Genomic DNA, 23382 nt, shown 5'->3' on the forward strand with positions numbered 1-23382 from the left:
TTGTTAAATTAACTTAATTATGTCATGTATTGGAAAATTTGACTCGTTCCACATCATTACGAAATATCATATTCATGATCCATGGAACTAGTATTAATCTAATCTAATCTAAATGGGGGAAAAAGTAAATCTGCGACTCTAAAGACGTAATGGATAAAATTAAGACAAGTAATTGTACTGTTGACAACAATTAGGAAACTGTAGCAAGTAATAGGAAGAAATTATAAGCAGACTGCAATGTCCTCAAAATTTCTAAATACACGCTGACGTGAAAACCTGCGGCTGCCCTTGCCCCTGCCCCCTTTCGCGACAGCAACAACGTATTCGCCGCGGTCGCTGTGCGTTGGTAACGTAACGGCGGCCGCTGCGCACGCATTGATCGGCAACTGTCAGGCGGCGCAGTGCTGCCGCCTGGCGGCCGCCCCGCCACACTCTGCCGGCGGAGAACTGGGCCTGGCTCAGTGGCAGGCCAGCTTGCGGTGGCCGGTGCGGTCCGTGGCTTGCGCGGTCGCGAGTTCGAGGTTTCCCCAGGCGCCGGGATAGCCCGCTCAGGTAAGGAAGGGCCCGGCCCGCTGCTGCGCTTCCGTCTCTCTCTCTCGTCCGCTACTTAAAAACCTGCTGGCATTTTTACGTACCTTTAATTTCTGGGTCATCACTCACCCGACCGGTTCGATGTGGCCGGCAACAGTTTCCTCACCTGTGGCGGTCTCTTCGTCTCACTGCAATATTTCTACCAAACGTCACCAATTATTTCTCGGATATATTGGAATTTCTGCCTTCCCCTTACAGTTCTCGTCCTCTACGGCCCCGAACGCAAGATCAGCACTTTAGTACTTACCAGCCCAGATTGAGGGAATAACCACTAGTGTGAAACGGCGCTTGCTCCCCTCGTACACGACGTCTTGGAATCCGCGTAAATGCAGGTCAACAGGTAGTCCCATACACCTCGATTCCAGAAATCCATTCGACGCTGCACCGCGTCGGACTACTGAGATTCGATCACACGGAGTACCTTCGCGAATACGTGACTACCTCGACGAACCTTCGGCTGATAGAAACCAGTTCGTTATACTGGATGGCGAAAGTTCAACAAAACTGATGTTAAGTAAGGCCTCAATAGTACGCTGTCTGCATCTTCGGTGTTCTTTGCTTCATGAGAGAGCCGAGCGGGGGTCAGGATGGCTACTGGGGATAGAACTGGGTTACCGTGAGAGATAATGCATTTGTTTAAATACGTAAAAGTAATCGGAGTGTTAAGCAGATTAGAATATGAGTACGGAAAGAAGCACAAGACTGTATCAATCGCTCTCTATTCACAGTTTACAGCTGAGTCGAAGCTAGAGTGCTGAATAAGTATTGTGATTGTCACAAGCATAAAAGTAATCAGAGTGCTGAGAAAATAATAAGGTAAGGATATGTCTGTACTAATAATCTGTGATCAGCAACAACTGCTTAGTGAAAAAAAAAGGTTTTGTTGCAAAACTTATAACCAATGGCTTGTTGTATTACTCCCCCACACAGATACCTTGCAAATAGCGCCTCTAATGTTGCCAGTATACATAAACGATTTGTCAGATACAATCTGCAGCGTTGTGATTTTATTCGTTTACGGTGTTGTTATGCACAGGAAAAAAGTCGTCAATAGACGATCACAAGGAAATGCTCAAAGACTTAGAGAAGCTGTAATGAGTGCCACGTCTGTTTAAATGTGTATAAATGTAAAATAATGCGTGGTTACGACAAAGGAAAAGAACTTGATTTTGTCCGATTACATAATAACGGTGGTGGACATCCTAAGCACATCATGTTGTACAAATAGGGGCAATAGTAAATAACGGCATGAATGGGACAGTCACGAGAAATCAGAACTAGGGAGGGCGAAAGGAAGGCTTAATTTAGTGGAGGATGTCTCGGAAAACGCAACGCACATGTAATGGGAAAGTGCGTACAATACGGTAAAGTGACCCATGCTAGAATACTGTTCCAGCTTTCGGACTCCTGATCAGATCGATGAGGAAATAGAGTTCGAACCGCATCAGGGATGCGTTGGAACTATCGTAACAGGATGGTATAGCCCACACGAAACTGTAATACATACTTGGGCAACTTAAATGGGTCTCTTTAGCAGGAACTCCTTTCGGTAAGTTTAGAAAACCTGTAGTCGAAGAAGAAAGTAATCCACGTGGGATACCTGTAACATACTACAAAGCACTTGCTCCGCTTATAGCAGTAATTTATCGTAGTTCGCTGGAGCAAAAGAGTACCTAGGGACTGGACAAAAGCGCAGGTCATTCCTGTTTTCAAGAAGGTCCGTAGGACAGATGCACATAATTATGGACTGATATCGTTGACGTCGATCTGTTGTAGAATTATGGAACATGTTTTATGCTCATGAACTGTGACATTTTCGAAGAACGAAAATCTCCTCTATAAAAGTCAACATGGCTTCTGCAAACAGAGATCGCTCTGCTTTTCCGCGAAGTCCACAACGACCCTCAAGTTGATCCCCTGTTCCTTGACTCATGGAGGCATTTGACACCGTCCCGCACTGCCATTTAATGAAAAAATATGCGAGCTTGTCGAGTACCGGACCAGATTTATGACTCGATCAAGAATTTCTTGCAGAGAGCACTCAACACTTCGCTCTTAACGGGACAAAATCGACAGGTGCAAAGGTAATGCCTGGAATACCCCGAGGAACTTTTGACATTACCGCTACTGTTTACAGTGTATGCAAATGGTTTAGTAGAATGCGTCGGAAGCTTTTTAAGACTGTTTGCAGGTGCGGTTGTCTATAAGAATGAAGAAACTGCAGAAGACAGTATCGATTTGGCAGTTGCCCCTGATCGTAAATAAATTTAAATTATTGTGCGTACGTAGGAGAATAAATCCACTGCTGTACAACTACACTATTGATGAGAAACTGTTGGAAACAGTATCTACCGCAAAATATCTACGACTAACTATCCATATCGACATTAAGTGGAATGACCACGTAAAACAAATAATAGACGTATCAGACGCAACACTGAGATTCATAGGAATAACCTTAAGGAAATGTAACTGGTCCACGAAGGGAGTGGCTTACAAGTCGCTTGTTCGACCAGTTCTTGAGTATTTATTCAACAGTCCGCGATCCTTAACAGACAGGATTGATGAAGAGAGAGAGAAGATCCAACGAAGGGCGAAGCGTTTCGTCACTGGACCGTTAGGTTGGCGTGAGAGCGTTACAGAGAGGGTCAACAAAATCCAGTGGGAGACGTCACGCATCACGGAGAGGTTTACTACTGAAATTTCGACAGAGTGCTTTTAAAGGAAGAGTCGAACAACATATTACTTTCTCCCACACAGCTCGCGAAATGACCACGGTTAGAAAATTCGAGAAATCAGAGCTAATACAGAGGCTTACCGACATCATTTTTCCCACGCCGTTTTCGCGAGTTATACAGCTAGGGGGGGATGATGGTCGAAGTAGAGAGGATATAAAATGTAGACTGGCAATGGCAAGGAAGGCGTTTCTGAAGAAGAGAAATTTGTTAACATCGAGTATTGATTTAAGTGTCAGGAAGTCGTTTCTGAAAGTATTTGTATGGAGTATAGTCATGTATGGAAGTGAAACATGGATGATAAATAGTTTAGACAAGAAGAGAATAGAAGCTTTCGGAATGTGGTGCTACAGAAGAATGCTGAAGATTAGATGGGTAGGTCACATAACTAATGAGGAGGTATTGAATAGAATTGGGGAGAAGAGGAGTTTGTGGCACAAATTGACTAGAAGAAGGGATCGGTTGGTAGGACATGTTCTGAGACATCAAGGGATCACCAATTTGGTACTGGAGGGCAGCGTGGAGGGTAAAAATCGTAGAGGGAGACCAAGAGATGAATACACTAAGCAGATTCAGAAGGATGTAGGCTGCAGTAGGTACTGGGCGATGAAGAAGCTTGCACAGGATAGACTAGCATGCAGAGCTGCATCAAACCAGTGTCAGGACTGAAGACCACAACAACAACAGCTAGGGGGGATCAGTTAGTGGCACCAGAAATACCCTCCGCTACACATCGTCAGGAATCAGGAACCTGACATCTCATGTATGACTCGTGCGAATAGTATAATACAGATTATTGCACGAACAGAGGTATGTAGGCAGTCCATTTTCCTTGTCAACACGCGAATAGAACAATATAGAAAACTAGTAATATGCGCTGTGCACAGCTTGCGGTGTATCTGTATAGATCAGATATTTATTTTTATACAATACTGGAGGACGTTCTCAGAAGTTTAAACCTCACATTAATGCCTTTATCTGAGGCTAGTAGACCTACTTTTGACAAGGGATTGTCTCTTGTTTCCTACGCTAGTGTACTCCTTTTGCCCCCCCTTGCTTCGCCGTCTAGCGCTGCTCGCTTCCAGTGTAGCAGGATTCCTTCACTTCGGCTACTACGTGGTCCAAAACTTTTATATCTCGTTCCTCTTTAATCTCATTTCTACTGCCCCTCTATACTTCCGTCTTTCTTTGGGTTACACTCTGTAATTAGTGGAGAGTAGTCTTCAATTCATTCAACAGGTCCCACAGTTCTTTCAGAGAGGATAGCAACGCACGCCTGCGAATCCTATCATTGATATCCTTTTTTAATCTCACTTCGGCCACAGAGTAGATTAGAAGTACGCCAGTTAGGGTATCTTGTACAGCAATTATAAATCGCCCAAGTTCTATTGAAATGTGCGATTCGATTCGTGATTTGCTACCAGAAAAGTTGTAGTATGAAATTACAATGAAATGAACTCCCTTAGCTGCTTACAGGCGTTGACATACGTCAACGGGGACAGATGAAAATGTGTACCCCGACCGGGACTCGAATCCAGGATCTCCTGCTTACATGGCAGACGCTCTATCCATCTGAGCCACCGAGGACACAGAGCATAGCGTGACTGCAGGGACTTATCTCTGGCACGCCATCCGCGAAAGCCACATTCTCAACGTACTGTCCCGCACTACATTCGTAGTGCCCCCGCCATTATACTCATTACTCGCGACGCGTTGCCGATTCCCGTAAGAGTTCGGGCACTATTTGTGCATTCGCGCAGAAGAAGAAGATGGTCAAGTGGCCGGTGAGCCTTAACTATATATATACAGGGTGTTTCAAAAATGACCGGTATATTTGAAACGGCAATAAAAACTAAACGAGCAGCGATAGAAATACACCGTTTGTTGCAATATGCTTGGGACAACAGTACATTTTCAGGCAGACAAACTTTCGAAATTACAGTAGTTACAATTTTCAACAACAGATGGCGCTGCGGTCTGGGAAACTCTATAGTACGATATTTTCCACATATCCACCATGCGTAGCAATAATATGGCGTAGTCTCTGAATGAAATTACCCGAAACCTTTGACAACGTGTCTGGCGGAATGGCTTCACATGCAGATGAGATGTACTGCTTCAGCTGTTCAATTGTTTCTGGATTCTGGCGGTACAACTGGTCTTTCAAGTGTCCCCACAGAAAGAAGTCACAGGGGTTCATGTCTGGCGAATAGGGAGGCCAATCCACGCCGCCTTCTGTATGTTTCGGATAGCCCAAAGCAATCACACGATCATCGAAATATTCATTCAGGAAATTAAAGACGTCGGCCGTGCGATGTGGCCGGGCACCATCTTGCATAAACCACGAGGTGTTCGCAGTGTCGTCTAAGGCAGTTTGTACCGCCACAAATTCACGAAGAATGTCCAGATAGCGTGATGCAGTAATCGTTTCGGATCTGAAAAATGGGCCAATGATTCCTTTGGAAGAAATGGCGGCCCAGACCAGTACTTTTTGAGGATGCAGGGACGATGGGACTGCAACATGGGGCTTTTCGGTTCCCCATATGCGCCAGTTCTGTTTATTGACGAAGCCGTCCAGGTGAAAATAAGCTTCGTCAGTAAACCAAATGCTGCCCACATGCATATCGCCGTCATCAATCCTGTGCACTATATCGTTAGCGAATGTCTCTTGTGCAGCAATGGTAGCGGCGCTGAGGGGTTGCCGCGTTTGAATTTTGTATGGATAGAGGTGTAAACTCTGGCGCATGAGACGATACGTGGACGTTGGCGTCATTTGGACTGCAGCTGCAACACGGCGAACGGAAACCCGAGGCCGCTGTTGGATCACTTGCTGCACTAGCTGCGCGTTGCCCTCTGTGGTTACCGTACGCGGTCGCCCTACCTTTCCAGCACGTTCATCCGTCACATTCCCAGTCCGTTGAAATTTTTCAAACAGATCCTTTATTGTATCGCTTTTCGGCCCTTTGGTTACATTAAACCTCCGTTGAAAACTTCGTCTTGTTGCAACAACACTGTGTTCTAGGCGGTGGAATTCCAACACCAGAAAAATCCTCTGTTCTAAGGAATAAACCATGTTGTCTACAGCACACTTGCACGTTGTGAACAGCATACGCTTACAGCAGAAAGACGACGTACAGAATGGCGCACCCACAGACTGCGTTGTCTTCTATATCTTTCACATCACTTGCAGCGCCATCTGTTGTTGAAAATTGTAACTACTGTAATTTCGAAAGTTTGTCCGCCTGAAAATGTACTGTTGTCCCAAGCATATTGCAACAAACGGTGTATTTCTATCGCTGCTCGTTTAGGTTTTATTGCCGTTTCAAATATACCGGTCATTTTTGAAACACCCTGTATATATATATATATATATATATATATATATATATATATATATATGTGTGTGTGTGTGTGTGTGTGTGTGTGTGTGTGTGTGTGTGTGTGTGTGTGTGTGTGTGTGTACTAATATGGTATCTGTACTTTCGGACACGTCCGAAAGAACAGATACCACCTTAGTAAATATATAGTTGTAGTAGTTGACGGGAAATTATCTGCTGAAACAGAAGAAACATATGTGGCCCCCCCAAACAAGTGTTATATGCCCTCTGTTGGTCTTAATGTTCATAATCTGTTTAGATGACTACCTGAGCAGGGGTCGTAGATTGTTTGCAGATGATGCTGTCTCTCACGCTCTAGTACAGTCACCGGAGGATCAAAAAGAATTGTGTAATGATTTGCACAACGTATCTCTAGGATTCGAAAGCGGCAATTGATCCTAACATGTGAGTTCTTCCATGTGGGTATTAAAACAATCCAGTGAATTCCAGCAACACGATAAATAACACAGATTTAAATATTGTCGATTCAACTAACAATAAGTACCTACGGACTCTAATTACGAACAATTTAAAAATTGTAAGCATCACATAGAAAGTGTTGTGGAGAATTCTTGCAGGTGTATGTCGCAAAGGTCTTTACATTTTTACCTTAAGGAATTAAGAAAGTGACAGTGCTTTTGACACTTTACTGCTAGATACAGGTCGTTCGTTAAGTCAGCGTTTTATTATCAGAATAGTTGAAAGTAAAGTGCCTACACAACACGTGTATTTCCTCTTCTGGAATAGTGCTGCACGATATGGGACCCTTACCGGGTAGGGTTCACAGAAAAGATACAAAAAAATATGAAAGATCGGCAGCTCATTTGGTACTGTTGCGAAGTAAGGGAGCCGGTTCGAGTTGCAATTAATAAAACAAAGGCGTTTTTCGTTGCTGCGAAATTTTTTCTCCAAATCTGAATCATCACCTTTCTCTTACGAATGCAAAAATACATGTAGGGTGAAATGACCGTCGTAATAAAATAAGAGAAATCAGATCTCGCACTGAAAGATTTGAATGTTCGGTATTTCCACGCGCTATTCGAGACTGCGCAGCAGTCGAGTACTAATGTGAAATCATCCCTAAACGATTAAATGTGAATTTCGAAGTAGTCATGTACATGAAATCGCAAAGAGCTTCCATTCTTTTGCCTTACAGAAAATCGGAACCGCACACTGTTTTTCACAGGCAGCTGGTCGATGAAAGTCGTTCGTTAAAACGTCGATACGGAACCTCTCTACGGATATCTAGCGCAGTCGCGTGACCCCATTACTGTAATCGACGCAGATTCTGTTTAAGAGTTCATGAATTTCGCGGCATGTGACACCGTCTGACACCTGCATCTCGTATATTCAACGTTCTACATTACCGTGGCTGCCGGAGAGTGTTTCATTCCCATATCATCCCTGCTTGCCCCTCCCCTTTTTCTTCTTCCATTCGGCGCTTTATCTCCGAGTGTCGTGGAATCTTTCCGTCTTTCCCTTGGGTGATTCGCAAGGAGGCAGTGGGAGGAAGTACTACGAGGAGCGTTCAGTAACTAACGTAATTTTTTTTTTTTTTTTGTGAAAGCGGTTTGGTTTTATTCAGCAGTCCACTACACCATATTATTCTCCACTCTTTTGACTATAAAACCTCATTTTTCCACGTAATCTCCGTTCAGTGCGAAGGCCTTAAGCCACCTTGCTAGGAGGGTCTGTGGTACCATCCTATTGGTTGACCGTCGGGGCCAACTTCTTGCTGCACCAGTAACCCGCCCATCACCCACGTACCAGAGAACCTTCGTTGTGCCAAACAAGTAGAAGTCAGAAGGTGCGAGATGCGGGTTGCAGGTGGACAACGAGTATACTCCAGTGAAGTTTTGTGAGCTCCTCTCTGTGCGCAAACTTGTGTGAGGCCTTACGTTGTCTTGGAGAAGTCGTTTGTTTCTTCAGTTTCCCGAGGGCAATACAATATACTTCAGAGTCGATCGTTGCACCATGATATCAAACAGAATAACACGTTCAGAGTTCCACAAGACGGTCGCCATGATTTTAACGGCTGAAGGAACGGCTTTGAACTTTTTCTTCTAAGAAGAGGTGATGTGCCGCCACTCAAAGGATTGTGGTACTCAAAAATGGTTCAAATGGCTCTGAGCACTATGGGACTTAACATCTCAGGTCATCAGTCCCCTAGAACTTAGAACTACTTAAATCTAACTAACCTAAGGACATCACACACATCCATGCCCGAGGCAGGATTCGAACCGGCGACCGTAGCCGTCGCGCAGTTCCAGCTGTGGCGCCTAGAACCGCTCAGCCTGGTGGTACTCGGTTCGAAGTGCTGAACTCATGTTTCATCGCCTGTGACGATGTTCGACAAAAAAATTATCACGATCAGCCTCATAACGAACAAGCAATTCCGCGCAGACGATCCTCCGTTGTTCTCTATGGTCTTCTGTTAGGATTCGAGGAACCCAGTGGCTGCACACCCAGCTGGTGGACGAGTGTGTCCGACAGTGTGTCAGTTGAACAGCGAGGTGTTTGATTGTGATCCCTTGATCTCCTCGAATGAGAGTGGCCGCATGTTACAACACAGCTGCGTGCAGCTGACCAGCACGTGGGAGATCGGATAGGTTTGCGAGACCTTGTTGCCGTGATGAGAGGCCTCGTCTGACGACTCACTGTGCTTTAGTTCACTACCAGGTCTCCATAGACATTCTTCTAGCTCCTATGTCTATCTGCGGTGCTCTGGTTTTCCGCTAAAAGAAACTCAATGACAGATCTCTGCTTGGAGCGCACCTCCGTTACGGACGCCATTTTGAAGGCTACGTATAGCGTCGCCGCCTATCGGAACTTCCTGAAACTATAGACAGTGGAGAGGGAATATTCAAAGACGTTCCACAACAAACTCCACCGAGCGAGGTGGCGCAGTGGTTAGCACACGGAACTCGCATTCGGGAGGACGACGTCAACCCCACGTCCGGCCATCCTGATTTAGGTTTTCCGTGATTTCCCTAAATCGCTCCAGGCAAATACCGGGATGGTTCCTTTAGAAGGGCACGGCCGATTTCCTTCCCCATCCTTCCCTAATCTGATGAGACCGGTGACCTCGCTGTTTGGTCTCCTCCCCCAAACAACCCAACACAACCCACAACAAATTCGGCATCCTTTCAGCGGAAACAAAGGCAACGGTCTTGCCGCAGTGGAGACACCGGTTCCCGTCAGATCACCGAAGTTATGCGCTGTCTGGCGTGGCCGGCACTTGGATAGGTGACCGTCTGGGCCGCCGTGCGCTGTTGCCATTTTTCGGGGTGCACTCTGCCTCGTGATGCCAACTGAGCAGCTACTCGACCGAACAGTAGCGGCTCCAGTCATCTCTCACGTTTCCTAGGCAGGACTAGTTTACTGGCCAGCTCCCATGTGTTCTGCCGAGTTGTTGTCTCCATTTTACCCAAAATATTTCGACGACTGACCAGGCCACCTTTTCAGGGTGCTTCGAATTTTGGCGTTACGTGTATTCGCTGCCTGAACTACAACCTGACTGTGAACTGGTGTTGCTCTCGCGCCACTGTTTATAGCCGAATGCGATTCCCCGTGCTCACTGTATCATATGATGCTTTTTCGTTTCATTTTTTTCCCCCAAATCGCACACACATTTTTTAAAATCTTATGGGACTTAACTGCTAAGGTCATCAGTCCCTAAGCTTACACACTACTTAATTTAAATTATCCTAAGGAAAAACACACACACCCATGCCCGAGGGAGGACTCGTGAACCTCCTCCGGGACCAGCTGTTTTCTTTTTTGTTCCATTTTATAAGGCACGGGGTATCTCATACAGACGACATGAACCCCTCTTGTCATTATTCATTTAGTGAATCAGTGACGTGAAGGAAAACCTTCAGGGATCCTTAATAAGTCTGGGTATACAGGGTTTGGACACAGCTATGGAATCACCGCGAGCAATGAGCGCCTGAACATTGATCATAGCCAAGCCTGCGGGTTGTGCAATGTCCTCAATTCGTTGGGTGTCATTCGTGATCAGAATAGTGTTCATTATAGTTGCGGTTGGATTCTGTCGGAGGTAAGTGAATCAGAACGCGAGCAAGTTACTGGTGCTAGTTTGGCGGGAGCTTCGGTAACGAATGTAGCCGAAGCGTTTGTTCTTTCAAGAGGGGCCTTATCGGAACATTTATACCGCGTAGGGGGGCAGCAGAGAAACGTCATCCGCAAAGTCGCAACGCAGAAGAAAACGTGGAGTGAGTGATAGTGCGGGTGGTCATTGAAGAGGGCTGTAACCAAAAATAATGAGGACGGCAGCTGCTAAAGTCACCGCAGAACTGAATGTCGCACTCGCAAACCCTCTCAGCGCAAAAAACAACACGAAGGGAGCTCCGTGAGGAGGGAATTGAAGAGCGAGCTGGAATTCAAAAGCCGCTCTTTAGTGATGAAAATGCTTACAAAAGGAAAACATGGAATAAGAATTGTAAAACGTGGAGTATAGAGCGATGGAAGAAGGTCGTTTGGTTGGAGGTATCTCGCTGCACAATGATTCCTAGTTACGGCCGGGTTTATGTCGCAGGAGTGAAAGACAGGGTTTGGTGGCTATTTGGACAGCCGTATCGTGGTATTCAGCGTGCCCCATAACTACTCTGCAAGTTGGCATTACTACCAAATATTGTGCGACCATTTTGGCTGATCAGGTCCATACCACGGTACAACGTTTCTTCCCCAGTGGTGAGGCCGCGTTTCAACACGACAGCTTTCATCGTCCAGGACTGGTTTTGTGAGCAGGACAACGAATTCTCCTTCTCTCCTGGCCACCAGAGTCACCAGGTCTAAACGTTGTTGAGCACTTGCAGTCTAGTTTGGAGAGAGGGCGCGTGATCGCCAAGCGCCTCCATCATCCTCACCTGTATTTGCCACTAATTTGCAAGAAAAACGGAATGAGATTCCCTCGAAACCAAACAGGACTTGCTTTTATCCACTCAGGAACGACTGCCAAGGCCGGCAGTTTTCCTACAGCGCATTAGGCTTGATAATATGTTGTGTCTTTGTTGTTTCCATCAACTTGTCCACCCGCTATGTATTAGCTGAAGATGAGGCAACCATAGACATTTAATATGTACATTGCCATTATAGTGAGCTGTTACTATACTGACTAATAGTATTTCTGCTTGCGCCGACCAAATGTAGCTAAATAAACCCCGAAGAACGCTGCTACTATGCAGAAATGCCGCTTTTTTTTACGGTTATATTAAATAGAAACTGTTTATTTCGTTTTGATAGCTTAATATTCACATGATTGTATTTTCTGGAGAAAATAGTTTTCCAGATCTGCAGCAATAAGACCTGTTTCTAAAGTCAGGCTACTTTACGACGGAGGCTGCCACTTGCCGTGTAGCCAACAGGGGTATTGGTGATTAAAATTCTTCTGGGTACTATGCCGCGTCATTGCTAAAAATTAACAATAGTCTGTAATAAATAGAAGCACATATCCCCAAGCAAACCGAGTCGTGCCCTGACAAAGGCCGTTGCAATTCGGCCGAAACGTCGGTTTTAGTTTATTATTGTTGTTAGTTTTCAGCAATCACGAGGCATAATACCCAGAAGAATTTTAATCACTATGACACCGGCCGCGGAAGCCTACGTTCTCATAACAGGAGTATTAGTTGCTCGAATCTAGTCGGGTAATAAGTGGGGGAACGAATAAGCTGTCTTTATCATTTTCTTTTGCACGCTCGGGCTCCCAGTTTGTTCCCTTAATTTTGCTGAATACCTATGCAAAAAATGGTTCAAATGGCTCTGAGCACTACGGGACTTAACATCTGAGGTCATCAATCCCCTAGAACTTAAAACTACTTAAACCTAACTAACCTAAGGACATCACACACATCCATGCCCGAGGCAGGACTCGAACCTGCGACCGTAGTGGTCGCGCGATCCCAGTCTGAAGCGCTTAGAACCAGTCTGCCACATCGGCCGGCCCAAATAGCTACGCACTTGAGTACATAACGCAGCTCATCCTAGACATATAGAGAAATGTGTGATTTCAAAAACATATTAATGAAATTACTCCAATAGATTCATCAAAATCATTTGTGAATTTGCAGCGTCACATTACACACCGCAATTTTTTTAGGGTGTGCACTGCTTCTGATGAAGTTTTTGTTGAATTTGCACCTTCCCCCCCCCCCCCCGCCCCGCCCCCCCTCCCACGCCCGCTGCCCCCCCCCCCCGCCCCCCACCGCTGAGCCGCTGAAAAATTAACCATCTTCGGAGAGATGAAGGTCGCTCCAACGCGTCATATATTTTAGCGATGAAAATATTTCTTATGCGATGACGCGACAGTACGATCTGCATGATTTTAACTAAACCCACCTGCAATGGAAACTTACGTATGTAGCTTACGTATGTACGAGAAAATTTTTTTCGGAAATCTGTGGTAAGTTTCTATGGGACCATAACGGTTCCTAGGCTTACGCCCTACTTAATCTAACTTAAACTAGCTTACGCTAAGGACAACACACACACACATACCGAGGGAGGACTCGAACCTCCGACGGGGGCAGCCGCGCGAACCGTGAGAAGGCGCCTTACAACGCGCGGTTACCCCGCGCGGCACAGTCTGAGAAGCGGGATAAAATTATGGCTGTTTTCCTCAAAACCATCGACAATAATGAAAACCATCGAATGACGTGTTTCAAGGCATATTTGATAATTTAAAGTGAGCAATAAAATCAATGCAGTGCAGTCTGAAGGTCTGAGTCTTTCAGTAGGTTCAGTCACCATCAGGTCTTTGCCCCTTCGATTAACGAGCTTCTTTCTGGTAAGCAATGAAATATCCATTTCGATACACACACACACACACACACACACACACACACACACACACACACACACACACACACACACACAGAGAGAGAGAGAGAGAGAGAGAGAGAGAGAGAGAGAGAGAGAGAGGGGGGGGGGGAATTTTGTTATGGTTTCTTATGGTTTCAGGGAGTACTGATACACATCCACCTTCAATTAGTTCCAAGAAAACAGCTAAATTAGTGGAGATTTTTTCTTAAATTGTAATAAACACCGTAAGTTGTTACACCCATTTTGTTCTATGTCTAGAAAGGAAAGGGTGTATGGATCATACCCTCAGGTTCGCCACAATTTTTGTCTACAGACCAATCACGTGTATGTCGCTGGCAGCCATGGCTGAATTTCAATGTGGAATTGATTATTACAAACCGTCTGCTAAACCAGTCTTTTTCCTTTTTATTGTATTTACAAGAGACGATTATAAATCTATACAGATTATAAAAATGCTTGTAAGACGTTCGACGGGGGCTGGGGACGAAAACGGGTGACATGAAATCACCAGCCAGGTGCTGCGGTAGTCTAACTAGATTGGACGTGCTCATCGAGTAAGAGTGGGGACCCGTCACAAGTTTCCTCTGATGTCGCACATACGTAAGTTTTGAGGCAAATAAAACAAATTGTATTTAACTTTTCCCAGAAATAACTGAATGACATCCACATACGCAAGCATAGCTCACAAGCCCATGAGTATTCACACATCTACCGAAGTCAAAAGTTTCTTCGTACCAAGGTACGAGAGGAGTTCAATATGTAATGGAACACATTTTTTTGCGGCCAGATTCGGTTGAAAAAATGTGAAATTTGTTGGCAGACATTGTGGAATATTCCCCCTTCAGCGTCTGTATTTCCATGCAGTTCCGATAGGTGGAACGTGTGGACACCCTCACTCGATGTGGTCGACGGGTCACAAACAGACACCTCGGTTCTCAACTAGACTTGTCTGTTGGCAGTGCTGGCACACTGGTCCACCAATTGGTGTGTGACCGCTGAGTTCCCCGCTGCCTAACAGAAGGCCATAGAGAGCAATGAAGGACCATCTTCGCGGTGCTCCTTGCAGGTTATATGGCTGATCGTGACACCTTTTTGTCGAAGATCGTCACAGGCGATGAAACATGGGTTTATCACTTCCACTCGAAACCAAATGGCAGTCCATGAATGGCGCCGCACAACCTCTCCTTCGAAGAAAAGGTTTGAAGCCGCGCTTTCAGCCGGTAAAGTCATGGCGATGTCCTGTGGAACTCTGAAGCGGTTATTCTGTTTGATGTCCTCTCTCACTGTGCAACGACCAACTCTAAAGTGTGTTGTGCTACCCTCATAAAACTGAAGAAACAACTTCAGGGTGTAGTGTTGGCAGAAGAGCCATCACTGTTTTTCTAGAGGAGGCCGAAATGCACGCGTTTAATTACACGCTGACTGGCGTGAGGTCTGGAACAGGACAATATCTTGAGAATTGCAAATAAAGTACGTTATTGATATAATACTTAACTTTAATCCACAATTGTAGAACATCGCTCTTGATGATACATGCTTCACATAATAAATATCAATAGAATACGGTGCCTTGCTAGGTCGTAGCAAATGTAGCTGAAGGCTATGCTAACTATCGTCTCGGCAAATGAGAGCGTATTTGTCAGTGAACCATTGCTATGAACGTCGGCTGTACAACTGGGGCGAGTGCCAGGACGTCTCTCTAGACCTGCCGTGTGGTGGCGCTCGGTCTGCAATTACTGACAGTGGCGACACGCGGGTCCGGCCGATTTAAAGGCTACCACCTCGCAAGTGTGGTGTCTGGCGGTGACACCACACAGGGTGTCATCGCCGCAAAAATGGAGGAACCTCTGCTTCTCCGTGAGTTTAATAAACACAACAGATACATAAAAAATGGCTCTAAGCACTATGGGACTTAACATCTGAGGTCGTCAGTCCCCTAGACTTAGAACTACTTAAACCTAACTAACCTAAGGACATCACACATATCCATTTCCGAGACAGGATTCGAACCTGCGACCGTAGCAGCAGCGCAGTTCCGGACTGAAGCGCATAGAACCGCTCGGCCATAGCAGCCGGCCAACAGATACATAAAACAGAGGCTTAAGTCCTCACTAATATATTCTCCTTGACTAGTTACATCAGTCTCCAACACTGGAGTAACTTTTCGACCCCGCGACTCTAGAAATCACGTTGTTTTGAGGCGAAGAATTCATCGAGCCATGTTTGAAGCGGATTTTAATCCGGCTAGGAAGTTCTTGAAGGGTGTTCGATAGAGATCGGAAAAGCTGAAAATCTGACGGCTTAAGATCAGGTGAATAATGTAGGTGCGGAATGATTTCCCAATCTAATTCGAGTACAGTGCTTTTTGTCAGTGTATCAGAATGCATCTGGGCGTTATCGCGGGGTGACATCACTCCACGCAGTCTTCCTGGTCGTTGTTCTCGGACTGCGTCTGCAAGACGTGTGAGTTGTCGACAGTAAACGTCAGCAGTGATGTTTACACCACAGGGAAGCAGTTCGTAATACACCACACCGTCGCTATTGCACTAGATGCACAATATTATCTCTTGTGGATGCGCAGGTCTTTGTACGGGGTATTGGTGCTTTGTTTGGGCTCAACCATTCCTTTCTTTTCTCTATGTTAACATAAAGACACCATTACTTGTCACCAGTAACGATGCAGGATAACAATCGTCGATGTCGTTCATGAGCCAGTTCATAACGAACACGGAGAGTTGCAAAAAACGGAATCAGGCAAAATCGCAGCGAACATTGAGGCAATCGCCGGCCGCTGTGGCAGAGCAGTTCTAGGCACTTCAATCTGGAACAGCGCGGCCGCTACGGTCGCAGGTTCGAATCCTGCCTCGGGCATAAATGTATGTGATGTCCTTAGGTTAGTTAGGTTTAAGTAGTTCTAGGGGGCTGATGACCTCAGATGTTAAGTCCCATAGTGCTCAGAGCCATTTGAACCATTGAGGCAATCATTCCACCGACGCACCAGGTAGAACACGGTGTCCTGCTGCGTGAACAAGTCAACTGCCTGCCACACATCCTCGTCAGACAGGACTCGCTGGACCTTTAAGGCTTTCTCTAAGTGACGCAAAGCGTGATAGCCGTGTGGGGAGAGATCAGGGCTATAGAGCGGGTGGTCGAGTGTCGCCCACTTCAGTTGGCGTAACTTCTGCGATACGACATTTGCGGTACGGGGAAGAGTGTTACAGTATCACGAAGCAGCAGCGTCGTCCCAGCAGTGGTCTTTGGCGGACGTGCTGTCCCGTACACATTCTTCATTCTCCGATGGATGTTTACCGGTGTCGGACCTTAGGCAGCCAATAAAAGAATGACAGCACGTCGGTCCTCATTTGGTAATACCGTCGCCGTAGTTCACGTTTCCGCATTTACTGCACGCACGTGGGAAACTCACGAATGCTACATTAAGTGAATTAAAAAATTAATTTATAAGATCCGTTTCTTTTTCTACGCAATCTTGGAAAAGGCCACTCGTCGCAGTGACTGTTCAATAGCTTACTTTGGTTTAGTTCACGAAATGCAACTACTTCTAATCTTCTTACGCTCATTAGGACCATAGAAGCCTGATACAGTCTTCTCCAAATGAACGTCTGACCAAAAAGCGATTATGGTAGATGGAGTCTGAAGTTTTTGTTAACCCTGCCTTCAGAATTCTTGTGGTGATATTTCCATAGAAAATTTCATCCCGTAACACATACTCCTTTAATTCTGGCAGAGAAATTTTTATTTAGTTTCAAAATGTTTCAATATTTTGTTCACGTGTTTCACCCCGTGAGAGGTGGTTCTCCAAAACCACTGAAACATGCGTCTTTCGTTTCTAACCGAGAATTCAAATACAAATTTTCGTACATGTGGATTCAAATAAGCTTTTATAATAAAATATTGCCACAAAAACTTTCACCGCCTATTTCCCCACCCCATAAGAGTTTGAACATTCAAAAAACTGAAATACGTATTTTTTATTTCTGAATGAGAAGCCAAATACAAATTTTCGTGGATTTAGTTTTGGTTCAAATGGCTCTGAGCGCTAAGGGACTTAACATCTGAGGGCATCAGTCCCCTAGAATTTAGAACTACTTACACCTAACTAACCTAAGGACATCACACACATCCATGCCCGAGGCAGGATTCGAACCTGCGACCGTAACAGTCGTGCAGTTCCAGACTGAAGCGCCTAGAACCGCTCGGCCACTCAGGTCGGCTTTTAGTTTTAAAAATGCTTTCGTAATAAAATACTTTCATAATACTTTTCACTCCCTTAGGGGCTGAATTTCCAAAAAAAAAAGGCTATAACACGTATTCTTTAATCTCCAAACGGGAAACCATATAGCAATTTTTGTAGTTATAGCTTCAAAATAGCCTTAATAGCGAAATTTTTCAAAAATTATTTCGTTCTCCATTTCATTCCCTGAGTGGTGGAATTTCGAAGAATTCGTTAATCGATGCCGTAATGTAGGATCAACACCGTCTCCAAATAAGTTTCTATGCAAAGCGGTTTGGGAAGGACGATGTTGAGTCAATAGGTCTGGATATTTCCTTTTGTATATAGAAGTATACAGTTTCATTATTTACATTCACAACTTACTTAGGCTATAGTTTAAATAAGGCCATTTCAAACTTCAATATATTGTCAAGTAATAAGAATAATTTCAAGTCTAATTCCATGAGTCCTTGACGTATGTAATAAGACAAAGTTATACTTAAATATATTAATCAGTGACATATAGGCCCAGCTGCTGTAATAGCGACAGCTAATTTACTCTAATAAGATAAATTACCAGAAAAATATTAAATATGGGATTTCAGCAACCCATGCAAGGTCCAGACGAGATAATTTTCTAACTCTCAAATACACAGTAAGACAAATGTTACAGTTAGAAACGTGATTTGCCTTAATGCAACGTGCGAACTATCCAGGCAGTGGTCATCTAATATTTGCGAATCAGAGCACAAAGTGGCTTCCAAAAAACCGTCTACGTTATTTCAAAGCTTTACGAAACTTTTTGTCGCTGAAATCCTCCCGCAAAAATCATGAATGGAAAATTTTCGTTGGACATCCAGTAAAACTTCAACTTCAGGCATGACGTTTCAATTTATTACTTCTCTACTGCTAAGTCGATTCGCAACGCATTTTGCAAACGGTATATACTTATACCACTGAATGTACTTGCAAAATTATATCGCTGTACGATATATAGTTCACCAGATGTGACGTCATAAACACTGAGATGTGTGGAAAACCAGCTTTCGCTTAAAACGGAGTGCCAGTTACCCAAACAACACTCATCCATGGATTGATAACGAGAGCACTCAGCGACTTCCCACAAACTTTAAACACGATCTCAAACCTTTTATAATTTTTTCTCATTTGCATATGCGTACCGTCAAATATTTAACACAATAACTCATCTGTAAAGTAATCAGTCGTTTGTGGCTGTTTTATGCACGGGAGTTCGACTCTTTAACTAATCTTGGGTGGAACTTGTTTCAGGTTCCTTAGTGTAAGGAAAGATTGGCAAGCATAGGATAGCGCGGCTCATGGATGGTCCACCATACGGCACACTGCTCGTCGGAAAAAAGAGTGCTTGCTGAGGGTTTCTTCAGAGCTTTTTCTCCGCCAGGGCCAAACTCTGCGGCCGGGACACTGCGCTCCTCTGTCCGCCTCAGAAGAGTCCGCTGGTTGCCGGCTCGCTGGCTGGAATGGAGGGTGTCAGGTTGCTCGCCGTTCGCCACTCAGTGCGTTGACTGTTATCCCGTACGAGACTCAGTTTGCTGTTACCCTTCGTGTGGTGTGCGCAGAGGTAAATAAACACGAGCGAGGGTTGGTCGCGAACAGGGCGACGGGAAATACAGGAATAAATCTGTACAACTGTTTCCAAACATTTGCAACCTCACGTCATGGTTCTTTCGAATCACTACTTACTGCTGTACATTTTTCGTGTCATGAAACGTGCTTTCCAGAACCCTCCATACAAAATTCTGCCCTGGCTGAATAGAAGGAGCTCGACAGACACGAAATGAAAGTCGCACAGGAGGGCTGATATAGGTGTGGGAGACGACAAAAGTACATCCCACTAGAATGAATGTATTACCACGCGCTCATAACGTGCGTCTTGACCACGTCAGCCAGTTCATTCATTCATTCAGTCAGTCAATCAGCCATTCATGCATCATTTATTTGTTCACCAAATCCCGAGGACTTCATCAGAAAGAACATTCAGTTATATGTCAACTACAGACAAACTGTGCGTTGAAACTTAATCTGTTACACAGCGGCAGCAGTCGGTCGAGACACAATCATCAATAGGCAAGTAACCCATTGTGTGACATTTTATGGGTTCCCAACCAGTAGCGGATAGTATAGTTTCGTCTGGGTGCTTTGGTAGTTCCTTTTCTTGAATTTATGCAAGTTGATTTAATACTTAATGGAGACAGTTCTCATGTTTACGTTTATGTCGGAAGAAAACCGCTTTTTAACATACTGCAAGTCCCTAATCAGGAGTGAATCATTAAGTCTCACCTGAGTGCTTTGGTAGCTTATTTTTTGAATCTCTGCATTTTAATGTAATTTATTAGACGCAAGAAATTTTCCTCCCTGTCTACAATAGAGTTCCATAGCATGTGTTGACAGACTTTTTTTTGTCTGTGTAGTGTAGTTTCTCATGGTCCTTAGTGTGGACAAGAACTGTCATTCCTGTGTGGAGATGTGAGCATAGATGGTGATACTTCACTCTCAGCTCCAGGCTGTGATGACTTCGGTTACCCAGCTTGAGACTGCAGTGGATTGGATCACTGTTGTGGGCCGCTGTGCGCATCCAACTGACGTCCAGGACGACTCACGAGTTCACCGATCGATCTGTAACAGTGGCAGCCCAGTTACTGCTCGCACTGAGGTTGACATCTCACCCATGGTCGGGGCATGCCAGGTGGTGAAAGACTTCTCAGGGGACCGCACATTACGCACATTGGCTGTCAGATGCAGTTGCCTGTTCTGTTTCAAAGGACACCTATCACCCTGCAGAGGTTGGGTTTATTGGTATGTGGTAGCTCCAATGTTAGGCGCATAATGGGGTGCCTTAGAGTCGTGGTTGCCAAAGAGGGGAAGAAAGACAATGTGAACTCCGTGTGCATGCCGGGTGGAGTCATTCCAGACGTGGAACGTGTCCTTCCAGACGTCATAATGAGCACGGGGTACAGAGAGCTGCAGGTGGTGTGTCACGTCGGTATCAACGATGTGTGCTGCTTTAGGTTAGAAGATATATCTCTTGTTGCGAGAGACCATCGCAAGTGGCAAATGCTGCCAGTCTTGCTTGCGAGATGAAAGTAGAGCTCACCATTTGCAGCTTAGTCGACAGCACCGATTGCGGACCTCTGGTACAGAGCCTAGTGGAGGGTCTGAATCAGAGACTCAGACGGTTCTGGGACCGTGCAGGCTGCAGATTCCTCGAGTTGCACCATAGGGTGGTGGGGTTTCCGGTTCCACTGAGTAGGTCGGGAGTTCACTACACGCAGGAGGCGGCTACACGGGTAGCAGGGGTTGTGTGGCGCGGACTGGGCGGTTTCTTAGCTTAGAACGTCTCGGGAAAAAAGGCTTCAGTCTCAAAGCGTGTAGGTCGAACACAGGAAGAACGTAGATACAGGAACCATCGGATAACAGTTGTAAATTGTCGTAACTGTGTTCGGAAAGTACTGGAGCTCCAACCGCTAATGGAAAGCACTGATCCTGAAAGCATTATAGGCACTGAAAGCTAGCTAAAGCCGGAGATAAGCTCAGCCGAAATTTTTGCGAAGGGGCTAACGGTTTTCAGAAGGGATAGGACAAATGCAGTTCGCGGTGGCATGCTTGTTGCTATTAGTAGTAGATTAACTTGTAGCGAAATTGCAGTAGATAGCTTCTGTGACTTAGCATGGTTAGAGGTTATTCTTGGCAACTGGAAGAAAATAATAATTGTATCCTTTTTTTAAAAAAAATTTGTAGTAAGTTCCTATGGGGCCAAACTGCTGAGGTCATTGGTCCCTAGGCTTACACACTACTTAATCTAACTTAAATTAACTTACGCTACTGCTGAGGTTATCGGTCCCTCGACTTACACACTACTTAATCTAACTTAAACTAACTTACTTTAAGGACAGCACGCACACCATGCCCGAGGGAGGACTCGAACCTCCGACGGGGAGAGCCGCAGATGTCCTTTTACCGACCTCCCAGTCAAGATAATACAATATTTGAAAGGTTCAGAGAAAACTTAGGCCTAATTTCAAACACGTACCTGACTCTTATAATTGTAGTTGATGGTGACTTTAATTTACCTTCGATGTGTTCGCGATGTTTAAAACCGGAGCTACCAGTACGCACAAAACATCACCGAAATTGTGCTAAACCCATTCTCTGAAAATTATTTCGAGCCATTAGTTCATGAGCCCACTCGAATAGTAAACGGTTGTGAAAACACACTTGACCTCTTCGCAACAAATAACCCTGAACCAATAACTAGCATCAAAACGGATACAGGGGTTAGTGAACACAGGGTTCTCGTACCGAGACTGGAAACCGTAACTCCCAAATCCTCCAAAAATAAACGAAAAATAAATCTGTGCAAAAAAATCAGATAAAAATTTCCTGGACGCCTTCCCTCATCTCCTCCCAAATTAATAATGCAAATGTTGACCAGACGTGACTTGAATTCAGAGAAATAGTGTCGACAGCAATTGAGAAATTTGTACCAAATAAATTAACAAACGACGGAGCTGAGCCCCCATGGTACAGAAGACGGGTCGGAACACTGTTGCAGAAACAACGAAACAAGCATGCCAAATTTAAACGAGCGTAAAATGCCTAAGAGTGGCGATCTTTTAGAGAAGCTCGAAATTTGGCGCGGGATTCTATGCGAGATGCTTATAATAGTTTCTACAACGAAGCTTTGTCTCGAACTGGCAGAAAATCCCAAGAGATCCTAGTCGTTTGTGAAGTCTGCTAACGGCAAGACAGAATCAACGCTTTCCCTGCGCGATAGCAATGGAAATACTATCGATTACATTACTGCCAAAGCACGGTTACTAAACACAGCCCTCTGAAGTCGAAGTAAAATTCAAGAATTCGAATCAAGAACAGTTCCCAACATTAGTAACTTAGAAGTTGGTATCCTCGGAGCAGCCGGCCACTGTGGCCGAGCGGTTCTAGGTACTGGAACCTCGCGACCGCTACGGTGGCAGGTTCGAATCCTGCCTCAGGCATGGATGTGTGTGATGTCCTTAGGTTAGTTAGGTTTAAGTAGTTCTAGGTTCTAGGGATTGATGACCTCAGATGTTAAGTCCCATAGTGCTGAGAGCCATTTGAACCAATTTTAAGTCTCTTAACATAAGTAAGTTTTCCGGTCCAGACTGTAAACCTGTTAAGTTCCTTTCAGAGTATGCGGATGCAATAGCTCCATACTTAACAATCGTATACAATCGCTCGCTCGACGAAAGATGCGTACCCAAAGACCGGAAAGTTGCACAGGTTACACTAATATTGAAGAAAGGTAATAGGAGTAATCCACTAAATTAGAGGCCCGTATCATTAACGACGATATGCAGCAGGATTTTGAAACATATATTGTGTTCGAAAATTTTGGATTACCTACAAGAGAACGGTCTATTGTCACACAGTTAACACGGATTTAAAAACCATCGTTCTTGTAAAACACAACTAGCTCTTTACTCACACGAAGTGCTGAGTGCTATTTTCAAGGGATTTCAAATTTATTGCGTATTTCTAGATTTCCAGAAGGCTTTTGACACTACGCCTCACAATCGGCTTGCAACCAGTT

The 23382-nt window shown here is 44.9% G+C and overlaps 1 protein-coding gene across 1 annotated transcript in view; it reads left to right on the plus strand.

Moving 5' to 3' along the window:
* The first annotated feature begins 468 nt into the window (after positions 1 to 468).
* The window catches only part of LOC126424647 (serine/arginine repetitive matrix protein 1), a 653808-nt gene continuing 630894 nt past the window's right edge, over positions 469 to 23382 (plus strand). The window contains exon 1 of the mRNA XM_050087379.1: positions 469 to 552. The gene's annotated coding sequence lies outside the window, so the exon portion shown is untranslated. The remainder of the gene's footprint in view (positions 553 to 23382) is intronic.

This window comes from Schistocerca serialis, chromosome 10 (genome assembly GCF_023864345.2).
Source record: "Schistocerca serialis cubense isolate TAMUIC-IGC-003099 chromosome 10, iqSchSeri2.2, whole genome shotgun sequence".
Taxonomy (NCBI): domain Eukaryota; kingdom Metazoa; phylum Arthropoda; class Insecta; order Orthoptera; family Acrididae; genus Schistocerca; species Schistocerca serialis.